General features: G+C 43.5%; 1 protein-coding gene and 1 long non-coding RNA gene across 2 annotated transcripts in view; one reads left to right on the top strand and one right to left on the bottom strand.

Moving 5' to 3' along the window:
- mmp17a (matrix metallopeptidase 17a) overlaps positions 1-18,782 on the top strand; it is a 72,120-nt gene that overhangs the window by 5,168 nt on the left and 48,170 nt on the right. The window lies entirely within an intron of this gene.
- On the bottom strand, positions 3,102-18,124 carry LOC138759929 (uncharacterized). Its single transcript, XR_011355235.1, has 2 exons — positions 18,028-18,124; positions 3,102-3,270 (listed from the first exon to the last, which is right to left on the bottom strand). It is a non-coding gene; the product is annotated as an uncharacterized lncRNA (long non-coding RNA).

Here is an 18,782-nt window from a genome sequence, read left to right on the forward strand (position 1 = left end):
ATGCTTGATTCCCAGTGTGAGATAATACCTCTTCTTACTAACAAGTGTTTCTTTGTGCTATTTTAATCTTGTGTCTTTATACATCAGGGCAAGCAGAGGCTTGTGCTCCATCTGGCTTCATCAGCATAATTTCCTGCTTGTGCCATTCCTTCAAGAGCTCCTCTTCCCTCCCTCCCCCCCCCCCCCCCACCCCATTGAAAGCCCAGTGTTATACTCGAGGTATGTGCAGAGGGAGATCAGGCTGCCAAATTTATTTCCAAGCTTGTCTTTTCTCCAACGCTGCTTTCCTCGGTCAGTCACTGGATAAATTTGGGAAGGTAGTGACCATGTTAGCCTAGCCTAAATCCTACTCAAATGGTGGGGCAGGCTTGCGGGGCTGAATGACCTCCTGTTCCTTGTCTTGCTTTCAAACCGTTGAGAACTGCTGACTCCGTCACACTGATTGGGAAATTGTGGGCGTGGGCACAACACAACCTGATGCTCTCTATTTGTCCTTCATTGCAAGAGTGTTGGAGGTTCTTGTGAACTTGAAAATACAAGGCAGGTTGGTGAGAGACAGTCTTACATGCCCTTCTGCCTAACTTGGCCATGCCATCAAGTTACCACCTAAGCCAGTTCCCGTGTTTGATCTATAATCCCTCTAAAGCTTTTACCTCCTGTTCTCAGACTCCTGGATGAGTCTCTCACTGGCAAATGATGATGCTCTTGCACTGCTTTCAACTGCACTTTTCTCTATACCCTGCACTATTTGACTTATATACTGACTTATTATAACTCCCCTATCTACACTGTGGTTTTATATTTTGTTTGGTTTGTTTTATTGCTTGGATAGCACAGAAAACGAAGCTTTTTACAGGCGACAATAAAAGAATGCAAATATCCATGTACCTGTCGAAATGTCTTTTGTTGAAACTGTTCCTACCTCCACCCCTTCCTCTGGCAGCTTGATCCACATGCCCAGCTTCCTCTGTGTGAAAATTTGCTCCCTTTGAACTTTTCCCCTCTCACCTTAAACCTAATACCTCTAGTCCCTAAAGAAAATACTGTGACTATTTTCCCTTTCCATATTGCACACGAGACTGCCCGCAGTACTCCGTATATCCAACTATAGTTTGATGCAAACTTGGAGTTGATAAGCTTTGCTTTGGGAATTAACTACTGCAATTATTATTGGGTTTTGGTGAGATTGTGTCTGGAGTGTCCTTATCCAGGAAAGATGGTACAAAGCTTTAGTCCTATTGCAGGGGCAATGGGGTGGCTATATGAGGAGGGCTTGAGTAGATGAGGGAGCACCAAAATTGCAGTGCTGCATTCCTGAGCAAACAGAGAAGTTGAAGGGACTCAATAGGTTGGGCAGCATCCGTGGGGAGAAAAGGAAAAAGGGCCCCAACTCGAAACGCTGACTGACCACTTTTTCTATTAATAAGCGTGAGATCACACACCATCAGATTCATGGACTGTTTCTTTCCCACTGCTATCAGACTCCTGAATGAACATCAAAATAGTAAAATGATGCTGAATTTGCTCTGTCCCAACTGATCTCTCCCTCTATGTCTGTACTTCTGCACTGTCTCTCTCTCAATGCATGAAATATCCAGCTGGTCAGCTCTCAAAACAATCTCTATCACTGTCTCCTGGTATATGTGATAATAAATGAACTCATGATAACTGAACTACATAATGTGTGCAGATCTCTGACCCTATCAGCAGTGTGGACACCAAGGTTGGTTGAAGTTCCCAATCACTTGTGCTCTACCTGGGTTTGACCTTGCTGTCATATGTGCCTTTAATTACCTCTTTGCTTCCTTCTCGGTCATGTAGGCAGATGTACATGATATACATTCACCCTCACCCAACTGTTAAAGGGGTGGGAGCAGACCTGAGCTGCCCAGAGCTATTTCCCAGTTCCCTCTCTCCCCAGCACCAGTGTGAAACTACAACTTCTGCATTGTGATGGTGTTTGAGGGCCCACCTGTTAGCTGTGCGCCACCCTCTCATTCAGAAGACAGCATCCCTCTCCTTCTCAATGTAGCATTGGCTCAGGGGATGCATCCCCCTGATGAGGTGTCTGGGATGAATACTCTTGTTTACTGGGACTCGTTGGGTACAGAATACTGTTTAAACTGAATTGATTTTCCCTCATTTACTCTGCACTCCCACTCAATGTTTAAGTGCCAATGCCACAGATAATTTTTATTTAAATTTACTCCAAGCCATCACAAGACCATAATCTCCCATCAAGGGGGATTAAAGGGATTTTCTTTTTAATCTTCCAGTGTCTGTTTTAATCTGTAATCACATCAGTTTGATTAGAGGCAGTATTTGTCAGATCATTTTGAATGGATTCTCTAATTCTTGTAGTTTAATGTTCGTGTTTGTGTTTATGTATACATCTGTGTGCTGATGTGAGTACATGTAATCCCGAGCATTGGGGTTTGTATTAAGTAAATGTTGGGGTATTCGTTCATTCTGGTGTGTACTAATGTCCAGTGAGAATGCTTGTTTTGCGTGATATCCACCTAGTCAACCCGTTCCTAGTACAGAGCGCAGAGTTACAGGGAGAGATCAGTTAGAACAGAGAGGCAACATAATTTTATAGTCTGGGTTTAATTCAGGAGTCCGATAACAGTTGTAAGGGAAGCATGTGACATGCTGAATTTCCTCAGGCATCTGTAGAGACACTGGTGCACTTTCTTCTCCATCATTTTGACATGGGTGGATCAGGACAGATTATTGGAGAGGTTTACCCCTGGGAACTTAAAGCTGTCTACTGTCTCCAACTCAGCAACATTAAAGATAGCTCCATCAGTTTTTCAGAAGTCGACGACCAGCTTCCTAGTCTTACTGATATTGTGGGAGAGTTTGTTATTCTCCCATCAAACTTCTCTTTGTCTTCCTTTTCTATTCCAATGTCATTATTTGAATTTACAGATGGAGTTGGAACAGTATTTGGGAGAATAGTTGGGGGGATAAGTAACCAGCCTTGCAGGCCCCAATGTTGAGGATGATGTGGAGGAAGTGCTGTCACCAATCCTCTCTGGTTGTAGCCCATAGCACAGCAAGTCGTAGAGCCAGTTGCAGAAGGAAAACTCAGGCCAAGCTCAGAGTTTAGAAATGTTTACTTGATTCCAGTATGCTGAAGGCAGTGCTGTAACCAATGAACATTGAGCTGGAATAGATGTTCCTTGGTGCCCAAATGTTTTAGCTGTGTAGAGCCAAGGAGAAGGCACCTGTTGTGGCAATACTGGAATTGGACTGGATCACAGCTGTCTGGGAGAAAAGAGAAAATGTGAACCATGACCAGCCTCTTGAAGCACTTCATGATAGTGGATGTCTGGAAATTAATCATTTAGACCAGTTTTTAAACTGTTTCTTTCCACTCACATACCACTTTAAGTATTTCTTATGCCGTAGGTGCTCTGTGATTAGTAAGGGATTGGCTAATCCCTGTTTTAATAGTACCTAATTGACTCGTTATGTGCAAGGTTTCATAACTCCAAAGGAAATGGATTAACGAGAATTTTTCTCAAGCAAAATATTTCAGAAACAATTGGGAACCTTTTTTCCCCCACTCACATACCACTTTAAGTAATCCCTTATTAATTACAGAGCACCTATGGCCTAGGGATTACTTAAGGTGGTATGTGTTGAAAGAAAAAGTTTGAAAACCACTGATTTAGACTCTTCATATGCTCTTTTGCACTGAGAAGGATAGTCTGGAGAATCCATTAGTTTGGCACTAACAAAGCCAAGAGCGGGTTGGATTACCAGAGTTTTACAGTGCAGCATGTTTCCAGTGTTCGGTGATGCAGGAGTGGACTATGAGGCATCAGGGCATTGATGAGGAGAGCCACAGATTGGATGGACAGCCAGCGTCTTTCTCCCTGGGTGGCAATAACCAATACCAGGGGACATCTGTTTAAGGTGAGGGGAGGAAAGTTTAGGGGAGATGTCAGAGGTAAGTTTTGTGACACAGAGAGTGGTGGGTGCCTGGAATGCATTGCTGGGTGGCGGGGGGGGGGGGGGGGGGGGTAATGGAGCTGGTACAATAGAGACATTCAAAAGATACAGCGCTGTCTGTAAGGAGTTTGTATGCTCTCCCCATGTCTGTGTGAGTTTCCTCCCACCTCTCAAAAACGTACAGGGATTGTAGATCAATTGGGTAGCACGGGCTTGTAGGTTGGAAGGGCTGTTACTGTGCTGTATGTCTACATGAAAAAAAACTTAATAGACGCATGGATGGAAAAAAATGGAGGGTTATGGGTGTGAAGGCAGGAAGGGTTAGATTGTCCAAGAGTAGGTTTCCATAGGTCAGCACAACATTGTGGGCTAAAACACCTGGACTGTGCTGCATTGCTCTATGTTTTATGGTAAACTTTCCAATAGCTGGGCAACTGAAACTGTGCACAATACTCCAAATTTAGTGTCTCCAAAAGAGTTGTACAGTTGAAACGTGACATCCATGCTCTGGTGCTCAGTGCCCTGACTAATGTAGGCAAGCATGTCAAACACCTTCACAGCCCTAAATGTGTCTCCACTTTCGTGCTCCACAACACCCCCCCATTCGCCATGTAACCTTGGCCCTCGTCTCGTGCCTGAACAACACTCACTCCACTTCCACAATTCCATCTCTGGGACAGCTACTTCCCTGCAAATGCTAGGGATGCTTTGTCCTGACCTTTTCTTGTTGCCTGTTTGAGAAAATAGCTCAGCCTTTCCACCAAATGACCTCGGATGAGTTTGTGGAAACATGTGTAATATTCTTCATGATTTCAACTCGTCTGTCTCCCGCTGCCTTCACTGGCAGAGTGAATCCCAAGGAACCTCAGCCAAACAGCTTGCTTGTGCCTCGTCCATGACAAAATGTTCTGCGAGGCCAAGGTGAACTAACTGTGGAACTCAAACCAGAACCATACTCCAAAGTCAGTGACTAGCATGGATCCCACTGCTGTAGGCCAAGCACAGTGATTGTGTGCTGCTCACTGCTGTAGGCGTGGCTCTTTGACCAGCATGGGCCCACTGACGCAGCCTGAGATAAGTACATACCATCAGTGGTCTGTGATATTTTTAAACCCTTATATTGGTTCTTGAATGATGTGCAGTTTTCACTCTTGGAATATTGTATTCAATTATCTAAACAAGTGTGTCGTTCTTTAAGGTCCAGTGGACAGCTCTGCACTGAATATTGACTCAGCTTTAAGTGGTTTGAACTGCTGTCTGTCTGATATCTCCCTAGTGATTACTCCAAACATTTAGCTTTGGCTTATTGCTCTTGACTGACCTCATCTTGCTGATGGTTCTAATATTCTTAAACTTAATTACCCACTTAACTTAATTAACAACTCTGGTAATTAGTTGAATTGCAGAATTGATTGCTGGTTTCTCACCTCCCCCACTTCATTAGCTATTGACCATTTCTGTTCCAAACCCAAGGACTGATGGTACTGGGAGAGATGGGAGGACAACCTGATGGATGGGCTCTGATGGAGAGAAGGGAACCATTAACGTTTAAGGTTTCCCATTTCCGCTGCATCTCCTTCTCTGCAAGGACACCATCCCTTGCTTCCAGTTTCACTGCCTCTGCCACATCTGCTCCCATTCTAGGACATGCAAAGTGTCCTTTTTTCCGGGGAATTTGGGTACCCCACATACTCATTTCCTCCATGTGGAAGCATCGAATTCTACAGCACAGAAACAGGCCGTTGGGCCAATCTTGTTCATGCTGATCCAGCTGGTCCCATGATCTAGCGTTCGGCCCACATCTCTCTGACCCTTTCCTATCAATGGATCTGTCTAAATGTCTTTTAAATATTACACTAGTCCCTGTCTCAAGCACATACTCAGGCAGCTTGTTCCACTCACCTGTGTGAAGAAGGTGCCCCTCAGTTCCCCTTTAAATCTTTTCCCCCTTACATTAAATTTATGCCCTCCTGTTTTAGATTTGCATACTTTAGGGAAAAGTCTCTGACTACTGACCTGGTCTATGCCCTTTGTGTATTTATAAACCTCAATTAGCTTCTGATTTTCTCGGAGTTCTGCCCAGACCACCTCGCATCCCTCTCCTCCCTCCAGGTTCTCGTACCAGGAACTTGTGTGTAAAGGTCCCAGATAGAGGAGACATCAAACTGTCCTAACTGCAGCAATGGATCCAGTGATATTGTTTTGAAGAAAGGATGTTTCTTGCTTGAATTTACCTGACAACCTCATCGCCAATCATGGCATCTTTAAGTGAAGAGGCTGCACTATTTCCCACCTTCCATTTCATTGGCTGGAGAGTGATAATCAAAGCTGTGAACATTTAACGAAGATTGCATCTTTCTGAAGCAGTCAGGGATGACAGCTGAATGGTCTCTTTCAGCCAGGGTCAGCGCTAGAATGAATGTTAGAGGGGAGGATTAGTGTATTAGAGAGGTGGCTCACAAACTCACTCAGCTGAGGGGGGGGGTGGAATGCTATTGGATGCCGGAACCTATCTGTTGATGGGGAGGGGAGGGGGGGGGGAAATGCTGGGACATACCTGTTGACGAAGATTAACATCATCCACCCCACCAATGTAAGAAGTTAGGGTGCTGACACTTGATGCATGCTAGTGACGCAGTCGAAGGAGGGTGCAGAATCGCTAGCATGCGTCCAGCTAGGCGCTAGTGATACGGAGATCCACATTGCCCAGTACCCGTTCTATTCTCGCTGCTATTGTCAGGAAAGAGGTAAAGTTGGCACAAGACTTGCATCACCAGGTTCAGGAAGAGCTGCTACCTCCTCCACCATCAGACTCCTCAGCAACAAACTCAATCAGGGACTCTTTTAAGGACTCTAACTTTGCACATTATTTATTACTGATTCTTTTTTTCCATATTGCACAGTCAGTTTCTTTACACTTTTCTTTACATTTCTCTCTTTTGTATTCATATCTTTTTCTCGAGTATAGTTTACACTATTGATAAGTAGAAATTCTGCCTGGCCCACAAGAAAAAGAATCTCAGAGTTGTATGTGATGTCACCACTGGTGCTGTGGTCCTCAGTCTCTGCTTGTACGCAGGGAGTAGAAGGACAGCCAGGTCAGGTAATCAGACTTGCTGAAGAGCAAGGGTAAATTGCATTAAAATCAATATCTTCCTAAGGATACAATACCTATTTCAATCGTTACCAATTCCCTTAACAGAGAAATTCTTCAATGAGCTAAAGAAAATAATAAGGAAATTCTTATGGAAAGGGGGGAAACCGAGGATAGCGCTAGATAAATTAACAGAATGGTACAAACAAGGGGGCTTACAGCTACCAAACTTTAAGAATTATTATAGAGCAGCACAATTAAGAAACCTATCAGATTTTTATCAAACAAGGGAAAAACCAGATTGGACCAGATTAGAGCTAGATAAAATAGGGGAGAAGGTACCTGAACATGTACTATATAAGTGGGATGAAAAGTTGGTGCAACATGGAAGTTCACCAGTACTGCACCATCTGCTCAACATTTGGAAGAAGATTCACGTAGAAAGGAAAAAAAACAAATAAAAAAAATATTATTGACGCAAAATCAACTGATCTCTTCCACAATAGATAACCTTTTAGATAATGGGGGAGAAAACAGATCAAAAGAACAGAAAATTGTTTTTTGGGAAATAATTTATTATCTTTTGAACAAATGAAGTACAAATATGGTATAACTCACGGTACAATGTTTACATACCACCAACTGAAAACCTACTTAAAGGATAAATTGGGAAGCAGGCTGAGGTTACCAGAAGGAAGCAGCTTTGAATATGTGATTACAGACACAATGATAATTGAAAGATTTATAACAAACATGTACATCAAGCTGTAAGAGAAAGAGAACGATGAAATAAGCTGTAAACCCAAACAAAAGTGGGAACAAGATCTAAACATAAAGATAAAAAATGAAAAATGGGAAAAGCTATGCTCCAGAACTATGAGAAATACAATAAACATGAGGTTATGCATGATACAATAAAATTGGTTACACAGGCTATATATCACGCCCCAAAAGTTAAATAAATGGGACCCAACAGTATCAGATAGATGTTTTCGCTGTAAGGAGGAAACGGGAATAACAGTACATGCAATTTGAGCATGTGACAAAGTGGAAAAGTTTTGGGAAGATCTAAATCAGGTATTAAATAAAGTCACGCAAAGCAACATACCAAAAAACCCAGAGATCTTTCTTCTAAGTAATATAAGTAAAGAATTAGGCCTCAAATTGGATGAAGCACAAAAAAGATTTATTATGATAGCCTTAGCTGATGCTAAAAAATGTATAATGTCAACCTGCAAATCAGAAGAGAGCCTGAGAGTACAGCAATGGTACATGGAAATGAATAAATGTATTCCTTTGGAAAAAATAACATATAATTTAAAAAATAAAGTCACAGTATTCAAACAAATTTAGGAACCGTACATGGAACACAACAGAGAGGGCCTACCATGGACCTCCACCACCTAAAATGACAGAAGGAGAAGAAGACGAAATGAACTGACCCAGTGTGTAAAAGTAGAAGACACAAATTTTCTTGTTTATTTACATTGTGTGATGACATTGTTTAATGGGTTTATTGTATATGTTGAACATTTAGTGGGTAGGGAGGGGGGTGGGAAGGAGGGAGGGGGGAAAAGGGGAGAAAATGACTGTGTATATTCAAGAGGGAAATATTTGTTTGTATTTTGGTTAATATGGTTCATAGTGAGAAAAATAAAAAAATTTAAAAAAAGACTTGCTGAAGAGCGCTTGTCGTATGGCTCGGTATGAGTTTTTCATAATGGTGTATCAGTGGTCGAGTGTGTTGGTTGCCCTCGTCTCGCGTGTGATGTGTTGGTGGTAGTTTGTCAGAGACTTCTTGAGGTGGGCCCTGATTAAAGTCTCCTGCAATGATCGGGAAGGCATCAAGAATGTGCTGTCTCATGGCTGCTTATCACAGTGCTCAGTCTCTCCAGTGCCAGCCTGACATTTGCCTGGGGTGGCAGTGAACTCCTTCGGCAGACAGAATGGGTAACACTTGATCGCCAGATGTTCCAGGATAGAGGAGCAGGACGAGGACGTAACCATCATAACTGCACCACAATGAATTGATGCTGACACAGACGCCACCTGCCCAGGTTTTTCCAGAAGTTAGTGTTCAATCAGCACAATGGAGGGTGCAGTCCTTGGGCTGCAGCTCCATGTCCTGAATGTTTGCATTTAGCCATGTTTCAGTAAAACACATCACACAGCACTCCCTGATGTCTCTCTGATGTTGAAGTCTGGCTTGGAGTTCATCAAGTTTGTTCTCCAAGGACTATACATTGGCCAGGAGAATGGTAGGGAGTGGAAGCCTCAGGTCCCAGTGTCTCAGCTTGACCTGTAGTCCCCTCTGCGTCCACGTGGTCAGATCTTCTTTACCTGGTTCGTGGGTCTGCTGATGGAGTTGATGTTGCACCTGCTTGAGCAGTTTAAAACTCCAGCGGAGCTCCTTGGTTTTTGTGACATTTATGCTTTTAGACTGCAATGTCGGGAAAAATTAACATAATTACTGCCCTTGTGGTCATTCGTACTGAGCGCCTTTTTAGACTGCAAGTACCTGAGTGCAACAGTCCCGGTGGTTGGACGTGCAGTCGAGTGGATGACTCAACAAATTTTTCTGGTATGATTTACACTGCAGGCTTCTTCCAAAAAGTTGTAGGGGTCCTGCAAGATAAATTGTGGTGCAGGAATTGACTTGAACTTCCTGCACATTCCTTTTTAGACTGCCTGTGTAGCAATAAAATTCCTTGATTATGCCAATCTAAAAACCATAATTGAGTGAGACGTTGTTGTTGGTGCACCATTCAGCCAAGTTTTCAAACTCCTTCTTGTATGCGGACTCATCGCCCTTTTTTATAAACCCATAAATGGAATAGTCAGCAGATTTGTGGATGGTGGTGTTGTCATACCGTCATAGATATAAAGTGAGCAGAACAGGGGGTTAGAACAGCCCTGCGATCCTCCGGTGCTGATGGAGATTGAGCAGGAAATGTTCTCGTCATTCTCCACTGGTAGGACTCTGCAGGTGTGGAAATCCAGAATCCAACTATACAGTGCCCAGGACTTGGAATTTACTGATCAATTTTGAGGAGATGACAGAATTAATTGCCAAACTGTAGTCAATAAAAATCATCTTTGCTGTCCATGTGTTCCAGGGTCGATGGGGGGGGGAAGTTTGCGTGATGTTCACCATCTTCTGGTCCTGACCAGAACAGCTCTCATCCCACATTGTGACGTATCTAATGAGTCTGCTCTTGATGGTGCACCTGCAGATGGAATTTAGGGATGGGGACATTAGCCTTCCCAGAGAGCAGAAGAGTTGTTCCACTTTCTTGACTGTCATGTCAGCATCTCTGTGCCAGACCAGTTCACTTGAGATGTTTAGTGAAGCTCTCTACTCTTTCCACTTCAGCATCATTAATAGGGCAGGGGTGTGGACTCTTCTCCTCCTCTGACCCCCGAAGTCAATGATCACCCCCTTCATGTTGAGAGAAATATTTTGCTACCATGTCACTAGACTTTGAATCTCTGCGTGAACAGGTATTTTAAACTTCATATTTCTGTTGACTTTTATAAAAATGTTGGTCAGCTTGTTCTTTATTTTCCCTGGAGACTTGTTCAGAGGGCATCCAGTGACCGCACAGTTGATCTTGGCGAGAGAGGTGCTTTAATCTCGAACCTGGTGCTCGGATCTCGGGTCAGGGAAGTAGAAGGTTGAGTTCTGAGCGTAGGTGGAATAGATGTGGCCTTTTCCCTCATGTGCAGGTGTGAATTATTTGAGGTATTTAAAATTCTAAAAGGATTCAATATAAATGTGACGATATCTTCCACTGAAGAAGGGATCCAAATTCTTCACATCATTGTATCATGAGCTCAGGAAATACCTCCCCGACAAAACCATGGTGCAAATCCAGAGGTCTTCCCCACCCTTTCTCCCCCCAACCCTCCCCGACGTACTCAGACAGTGGGAGGCCGGCTGATCTTTCAGTTAAGGTTAGTTCTTAAGTGCTGTGTGTGGTTACTGAGGGACACAGACTGAAGAACAGCTCCCAAAGCTCTTTAGCTGATGTTCACTTCAGTGATTTGATCTGTTAGCCCCCTGCCAGGATTGGGCAGTGAATGAATGATTGAGAGTTTACTGTCATATATGTAAACACACTGCAGATATACACCAGCATTCTTACTTGCTGTAGCCACAATGATTCACTATGTATGATGGTGTATATACTGAATTACCACAATATCCCAAGGTAGAAAAAGATATAATAAATATAAAAGGATAGATAAATAAATATTCACAGTTGCAGTGAGTGCAAAAAGCAATGTTTCAATCATGTGGAAAAATCTTTTGGTGGTCCTGGAGTAGTTTGTGGTGAGAGTAGTATGGGGAGATCAAAGAGCCTGACAGCTATTGGAAATAAACTGTTCTTGAACCTGGAGGTGCTGGTTTTCAGGCTTCTGTACCTTCTGCCTGAGGTAGCAGAAAGAAGAGGTTGTGACCAGAGTGATGGGGGTCCTTTATGATGTTGGGTGCCTTCTTGAGGAAGTATCTTACATAGATGCCTGCAGTTGGCCAATTTTGATTCAGGTTCTCACATTTTCTCACTATCCCTTAAAGGATGCCGACATTGTCAAAATGAAAGAAATCAAAGGGGAAAATGTCCTATTTGGTTTTGGAAAATAAGCCCTGGGAAAGCTGATTGTGAAGCTCTGGTGGGTATGTTGACAAGAAACTCTTTGGCTGCTATTGCAGGCTGATATTGTGCACTAAGCTTCATCAAAAGCAATTATAGTGTAAGAAAATGAGTCTCCTAATCTCCATCAGCATCTTCCAATTTTACAGCCAACAGCATTTTCTCAGGTAGATTGGTACTTTTATATGCAGTGTTGTGAATTTGCATTGGGTTAATGGGAAAACCCCTCCAGCATTTCAGCTCGCTGAGCTGTACACTGATATCTCACTTAAAATCAGGCTCTGTTCCCAGAATGAGGAGGGGGAGGACGTGGACCTGTCCTCGGGCCTGCGCAAAGGAGCTTTTAGGTGGAGTGCCGTGCGCGCAGTACTGGCCCCACCCTTTACACCCATGGTTCGTGTGCCGTGGCCAAGCAAGCTGGGACGTGGCAGCGAGGTCCTTGGGTCGTAGGTTTTATATCGGAGTGGCCTTCTCCTATGCAGGTTTCTTACCCGGGCTGGAGGGGCCTGCCTCCCCTCCTAGGTCGGTCCATACTGCCCGGACACCAGTGGAATTCATCACAACCTATTCTTACTGCCCCCATTGGGAAGAAGGTACAGAAGTCTGGAGTGCAGCACCTCCAGGTTCAAGGAGTTTACGGAGGTTTGGTATGACACCAGGAACCCTGGGAAATTCCTACAGAGGTATGGTGGAAAGTCTGCTGACTGACTGTGTCACAGTCTGGTATGGGAACACCAATATTCCTGGTGTAAAGCCTCCCAAAAGGTAGTGGACACAGCCCAGGACATCACTGGCAAAACCCTCTCCACTATTGAGTACATTTACAAAGAACGCTGCCATCAGAGAGCAGCAGCAATCATCAAAGATCCACACTACCCAGCACATGCTCTGTTCTCGCTGGTGCCATCAGGAAAGAGGTGTAAGTGCCACAAAACTTGCACCACCAGTTTCAGGAACAGATGCTACCCCTCCAGCATCAGACTCCTCAACGACAAACTCAATCAGAAGACATTTTACACAGCCACTGAGAAGCAGAAAATTTGCACTAACTTTCTGCTCCGCTGGCAGTGTAACAATGTTGTGACAATTTATTTGCTAAATTTCATCCCGTAATTTTTCCACCAAGACTCCTACACATTTTTATGGAGTGGCTGCCGTTTAAATTGACTTCAGGCACTCCGTGAAAAACTGGGCTAATGAATATGACATTCTCCCTCCGACAAACGTCGCCACACAGGAAGGCAGTGTAAAAGTTCTGCCTGTGTAAATGACCACTCCAGAGGCAAATATGTAATTTTTAAATGAAATTTTTTTCTGTGTAAAAAAAAATCATAAGAGATTCGTGCACTTTATTGATTTTCTTTTATTCTCTCTGCATTGCAGTCATTTTGTTATCATTTGTTCTCTGTTTACAGTTATTTTATTTGTTTACATGTTTATTTTTGCATTACCAATAAGTGGTAATTCTGCTGAGCCCACAGAAAAAAAGAATCTCTGGGTTGTATGTGATGTGATGGACTCTAGCACACTTCAGCAGGGATTTATCTGATGGCTGCACCTGGTAATTGGAGTCAGGTGACTCAGGCAGTTGGATTTGTAAAGCTCAGATCAGCAGGAAGCTGATTAGGCAATAGAGATCAAGTGACACAGGGTGGTATTAATTCATTTCAACTCAGCAGTCTGGAGAGATGGTGCTATTGATCAGAGTTTCACACAGTAGTGAGTAGGAAATTTTACAGCTAACTAATTTCTTTGTCTACGACTCTGACAATATTAATCTGAACCAACGGGCTCTTGAACCTCCCTGTATTATCCTCACCCTAGCCATAAATCGCTCCAGGACCACCAAAAGATCTGTCTGCACTACTGAAGCATAACTTTTTCTTGCACTAACTGTAACTGAATATTTATTTACTTATCCTTTATATTTATTGCCTCTTTTTTCTGACTTGGTATATTGTGGTAATTTAACGTTAATTGATGTAGATGGTGTATCTTGTGTCCCTGTGTGAGAATTACCTGTGTGAGAATTTTGATGCAGCTGTTCATTGTACTTGTGGAAAAGATCATTGGGGGTTCTCTTCCTACCATGAAGGACATCTACAACACTCGATGCAGGCAAAAGGCAGTAAACATTGTGAAGAACTCCACACACCCCTCATATAAACTTTTCTCCCTTCTGCCATCTGGTAGGAGGTACCGAGCACTTGGGCCCTTATGTCCAGATTGGGCAACAGTTTTTTTTCTCCCCCTCCCCGCCCACCCAAGCCATCAGGCTCCTGAATTCCCAGAATAGAGTTGGATAGTGTACTGCCGACTCTTACTGTATGCACTCTAATATTTTAATGTGTTTAACTATTCTAACTTATATTTCAGTAAATATGCTCCGTAGTCCTGGCAAAATACTATCTCGTCTTTACTGTGCAAGCATAGTATGAACGATAAATAATGGTGACTTGAAGTGTGTATGATAATGAACTCTCATTGACACATTAATAGGGGACATTACAGCATTACATATTGAGAGGGGATCTTGCAGAAACATAAAATTACAAAATGGATAGGTATGTTGATAGAGGCAGGAAAGTTGTGTTCACTGATAGGTGAGACTGCATTTAGGAAATGGGCAAGATTCATGGGAATAGATTTAGAATGGAGATGTGGAGGAACTGCTTTTTCCAGTGAGCAGTGAATCTGTAGAATTACCTGACTAAGAAGCAGTTGAGGCCGCCTCATTACATATATTTAAAAGGCAGAATGATAGATTTTTGTGGTAGGAAAATTAAGGGCTATGGGGAACAGGCAGATAGGTGGAGTTAAGTCCATGGCCTGAATGGCAGACTAGGCTTGAGGGACTGAATGGCCTCCTATTTCTTGCATTATGTGTACTATTTGTTACTGACTGTTGGATTGGGAACCTGGCACTAAGACAGGCTCAGTGTGGAGAAGCTGGCTCTGAGGTGGGTGGTGGGTGGGCTGAGGTCAGCAGTACTGTTCACCCAGAGCTGAGAGATGTGCTTAAGGCTACACCACGATTGGTACAGTGAGTGCAGTCTGTGCTGTGACTGGCAGCCCCTGTTTCATGTGGATGAACCGCCAGGGTCCTACTGTCTCTCTCATCAATTCCTGATAGTTCCCTGTCAAGTCAGCTTGTGCCCATTGAGAAGTCTCCCATTTGGGGAGCACTGTGCAGGAGAAACAAAGAGAGCAGCTTCTGCCAGGATGTTCTGTCGATAAAGGGACATCCCCATCTCTGTGTTGGAGAAGCCAATCTCAGGAGCACTGGGGGTGGGTGAGGGTCACAGCATTGGGGTATCTGCGTAGGAGCACGATCTTCCTGGAGCTGTGCTCTGAAGCTCATTGGAGGCAGAGGGATGAATATAGACTTTGGATAAGAAACAGAGGTGACGAGTTTTCCCTGGAGTGAAGGAGGCTGAGGGGTGACCTGATGAAAGTATTTAAAATTATGAGAGGCATTATTCGGGTGGATAGAATCTTTTCTCAGATTTAAAGGAGATCTGAGGTTAAGATTTATTTACATAGAGTGGTTGATGCCTGGGTGGAATCAGATACAATCACAACATTGAAGTAGCATTAATTTATCTACACTGAAATAGGCAGGATATAGAAGGATACAGTCCTGATGTGAGCAAAGAATTGGCATGGGCATAGAGGGTTGTGTCTCTATTGGTGGTGTATTGCCTTTGGTAGGAAGTGAATGAGAAACCAGAGGGACTCAGTGAAGATCCTTCAATTTCTTCAGATGGAATGGGATGAGTTTGCTGGGCATTCTCTGTGAGGATTGGGCAAATAAGAACAGGTTGCCATGACATCCAGTTTATCAAGATACTCCTCAACCATCCACCTAGTGGACAAAACTGGAATTGTTTGTTCATCTGCTGTTTCTGGAATCCTGCTCTGTTCAATGGTGATTATGTTTGGTATAGAACATTACAGTCCAGGCTCTTCAGCCCACAATGTTGTGCTGACCTACGTTAACCAACTCCAGAACAATTTCACACTTATGACCATGGCCGGATTAAGCTAGTGCGGGGTCCTAAATTTAAAAAACCCACATAAATATTAAAACATCTAGTGCTTTAAAAGAGAGAACGAAAGGGGCAGGTAGGACACCAAATGCCAGGGGAAGCTAAATCATTGGAAATGCAACATTGCTTATTTTATTAATGGATACAAACATGAGTGGGTGACTTGAGGAACTAGGTCCTCCGACTTTCTGGTGACTCAGAGAAAGTCTGCAGGTGGTCTATTCTGAACAAGGCAGTGTAACAAATCACATGCTTTTGATTTTTCAGGATGGTGGAGCGAGGGGTTGGTTTTTTCCTCCTTTGTCTTTTGTCAGTGAGGTGGGCTCTACGGTCTTCTTCAAAGGAGGTTGCTGCCTGCCGAACTGTGAGGTGCCAAGATGCACGGTTTGAGGCGATATCAGCCCACTGGCAGTGGTCAATGTGGCAGGCATCAAGAGATTTCTTTAGGCAGTCCTTGTACCTCTTCTTTGGTGCACCTCTGTCACGGTGGCCAGTGGAGAGCTCGCCATATAACACGATCTTGGGAAGGCGATGGTCCTCCATTCTGGAGACGTGACCTACCCAGCGCAGTTGGATCTTCAGCAGCGTGGATTCGATGCTGTTGGCCTCTGCCATCTCGAGTACTTCGATGTTGGAGATGAAGTCGCTCCAATGAATGTTGAGGATGGAACGGAGATGATGCTGGTGGAAGCGTTCTAGGAGCCGTAGGTGATGCCGGTAGAGGACCCATGATTCGGAGCCGAACAGGAGTGTGGGTATGACAATGGCTCTGTATACGCTAATCTTTGTGAGGTTTTTCAGTTGGTTGTTTTTCCAGACTCTTATGTGTAGTCTTCCAAAGGCGCTATTTGCCTTGGCGAATCTGTTGTCTATCTCGTTGTCGATCCTTGCATCCGATGAAATGGTGCAGCTGAGATGGGTAAACTGGTTGACCGTTTTGAGTTTTGTGTGTCATGGTGGGGAGCTGGCTGATGGAGGACCTCAGTTTTCTTCAGGCTGACTTCCAGGCCAAACATTTTGGCAGTTTCCGCAAAACAGGACGTCAAGCGCTGAAGAGCTGGCTAAAGTGGCATCGTCTGTAAAGAGTAGTTCACGGACAAGTTGCTCTTGTGTCTTGGTGTGAGCTTGCAGGCGCCTCAGATTGAAGAGACTGCCATCCGTGCGGTACTGGATGTAAACAGCATCTTCATTGTTGAGGTCTTTCATGGCTTGTTTCAGCATCATGCTGAAGAAGATTGAAAAGAGGGTTGGTGCGAGAACACAGCCTTGCTTCACGCCATTGTTAATGGAGAAGGGTTCAGAGAGCCCACCTCACTGACAAAAGACAAAAACCCAACACCCAAACACCAATCGACCAATTTTCCGCTGCAACCGTGTCTGCTGAGCCTGTAGCTGACGTGGACATTACCCCTCCATAAATCTTCATCCGCGAAGCCAAGCCAAAGAAAAGGAGTGAGGGGGGTGTGCTTTAAGTTTATCAGAAAGATAAATTGTTTTCCCTTGGGGGACTGTATAATTTTTATAGAAGGGCTACCTGGAGAAAGGTTGCTGTAGCAACCCTTTTAGCCGACAACTAGATGAGTATATTCATGAGGCTGTAATTTAAAGGAATTGTGCACACTTGCATAGTGGCCAGGATTTTCTATGCAAATAGACTGGTTTCACAGGCTGCGGTGCTGCTTAATTCTTTGGCTTGGCTTCGTGGACGAAGATTTATGGAGGGGTAATGTCCACTTCTCACTAAAAGGCAATCTAGCTACAGATTAATCTGCCTTTGTTTGCTGTTGTTCCTTCCTTTTATGGTAAGCATCAGGATTTGTAAAGGGAAGCAATGACTTAACTGTATGAACTGAAAGATTTTGTTTCCTAAAAGCAACATTATCATCTGCCCACGAACTTCTCCTGTAACTGCATTTCCATAGTTGCTGCGTGATTTTCAACAGAATTGGTAAATCAGTTATCCTCATGCTTTTTTAATCCACCAGTGATAATGTTGCCTTCCTTGCAAATTGCAGCGTCTGGGTCATTGTGCCATGTCACCTCAGCTTTGTCGAAAATAACATTTGTTTTAACTTGCCTTTATTATCCTTCCTTTAACAGGAACTATTGCTACTTATTAATATTTATTAGGATGTATTTGTTATTTGCATAATCATCCATGTATTAAAATGGCATTTGGTCTTTTGCCTCTTTCAAAAGAAAGCAGGCAAAAAGTGTCACAAAGTTGGAAAAAAAGAAATTGGTCTTTGTTCAGACCAGATTCGATTACCTTATGTATCTCTGGCTCCATCCCATTCCAATGTAAAAAGGCTGCATGACAGAGCTGAGACAGTTGGTTCTGCCTGGGATTCCTGTGCGAGCCATCTTGATAATTTGCCTCTGCAAAGGTATTGTTATAGAGTAATGTTGGAACAATGAAACAGTTGTTTTTTCACATTTCAAATCATGCCCTGGGCTCTTCATGTTCTTTATAATGTAACGGAAAAGGTGATCAATGTACCCCTATCCCCACCCTGTGTGGCGGATCATCATATTTCGAATCCGTAAATGAGAGCTCTGGTCGGAATTGATAGCTTGCAAGCATTAAGTGCAGAGTCCATGGCATATGCCACTTTTGCTACTGAATTAATCTGGCCCTGCTCATGACCCTCTATTTTTCACACAACCATGTGCCTGTCTAAGAGTATTTTAAATGTTCCTATTGTACCAGCCCCTACCGCCACCTCCAGAATGTAATCCAGGCATCCACCACTCTGTGGGGGGGAAAAAAAACATACTTCTGACATCTCCCCTCAATTTTCCACAACTCCCCTTAAACAGATTCCTTCTGGTAATTGCTACTGTCGGTCTAGAAAAAGTGCTGGCTGTCCACCCAATCTTAGCCCCTCATCATCTTTTATATCTCTTAAATTTAAAATAAAATTAAATGTGGACATACAGCATGGTTACAGGCCCTTTTAGCTCACGATTCCATACCACCGAAATTGACCTTCAAACCCCAATACATTTTGAATGGTGAAAGGA

This window comes from Narcine bancroftii, chromosome 4 (assembly GCF_036971445.1).
Source record: "Narcine bancroftii isolate sNarBan1 chromosome 4, sNarBan1.hap1, whole genome shotgun sequence".
Classification (NCBI taxonomy): domain Eukaryota; kingdom Metazoa; phylum Chordata; class Chondrichthyes; order Torpediniformes; family Narcinidae; genus Narcine; species Narcine bancroftii.